Raw genomic sequence first — 1,285 nt, 5'->3', positions numbered from 1 at the left:
GCATTAATATATACATATTATTGATGTTTTCAATGGTGCACAGACTTTTTCCAGCAGTTTTTTATTTTCCCCCCAGTGTGCCTTCAAATGCAGCGACGCTATATTTACTAAGAAAAAACATTTATTTAAACAATAACCACAATKCTGGGGAGGAAAACAGAGACTAGGTATTTTTGTTTTACCCCTGTACAACTGTATTTCAAGTGTTTATCTGTCTTACAGACATGACTAAATGTGAAACGACAAATATAAAATTACACAAAAAATGATGCAAACAATATAAAGAAATTAATGAAAAATTCAAAAACTATACAGTAGGGATAGGGGAAACTTGTGGCCAGTATGGTTTATCTTTTTTATTTGGTTTAAAGCCAATATTATCCAAAAAAAGGCGACTTTGTATTTATTTTATTTTATTTTTAGGTTCCTATGTTTTTAGACATTAGGGTTCTAAACTGGCAAATCACTCCGTGCTTGATTTACATAGCTCCGCCCACAAAAAGTCCAAACGTCACCTGGGCAAATATATCATCATTTGTTGAATATCAGTTGTAAAAATGTTACATATCGTCCAACCTTAGGCTAAAGTTGATTAAGCTGTTGTATATTTTGATAACCAGTACTGAAGCATTGGAGAAAATGTTTGGATTTAACAACAATAGAAGGAGATGAGCTGCAGAAATGTAATGTTATGCATATAACTACTGTTCCCTGAAGGAAAGGAACGAGGTACAACATCATGTATGGGAAACCACGCCCCTGCGTGTCCTGGTTGAAGCCACCTCTCATCACGCCTTTAGGCAGGTGACGTGATGACGACAGATGTCAGGCTCCGCCTGCACATATAAATACTGTCGCCATCACAGTCACTCCTCAGTTCGGTAACTGCTCTTCACCGAGCCCAGCTGTGCAGCGGGGCCACCATGTGTTGTACCTCGTTCCTTTCCTTCAGGGAACAGTAGTTACATGCATAACATTACGTTCCATTTCAGTCAATTCACTCGGTACAACATCATGTATGGGACATATATAAACGCCCCGCAGAGCAGCACCAAACTTGGGTCATAATAACATGCTAGTGCAGCATGTCAGACCCAGCGGAGAGCACAGAGTGAGCCACCGAAGGGGCTGTCACATCTAAGTGATAAAACTGAACAAACGTGTGCGGTGAAGACCAGCTGGCCGCAGCACAGATGTTACTCACAGGTACCCCTTTAAATAGGGCCCAGGACGCTGCTACACCCCTGGTGGAGTGAGCTCTCACACCAGATGGGACTGGGAGGCC

General features: G+C 41.3%; 1 protein-coding gene across 3 annotated transcripts in view; it reads right to left on the bottom strand.

Annotated features, from left to right (window-relative positions):
• Window positions 1-1,285, bottom strand: part of zgc:113263 (uncharacterized) — a 26,373-nt gene that overhangs the window by 12,671 nt on the left and 12,417 nt on the right. The gene's annotated exons all lie outside the window — the stretch shown is intronic.

Source organism: Austrofundulus limnaeus, unplaced genomic scaffold (genome assembly GCF_001266775.1).
Source record: "Austrofundulus limnaeus strain Quisiro unplaced genomic scaffold, Austrofundulus_limnaeus-1.0 Scaffold115, whole genome shotgun sequence".
NCBI classification, from domain to species: Eukaryota; Metazoa; Chordata; class Actinopteri; order Cyprinodontiformes; family Rivulidae; genus Austrofundulus; species Austrofundulus limnaeus.
This window is presented reverse-complemented; position numbering and strand designations above follow the sequence as displayed.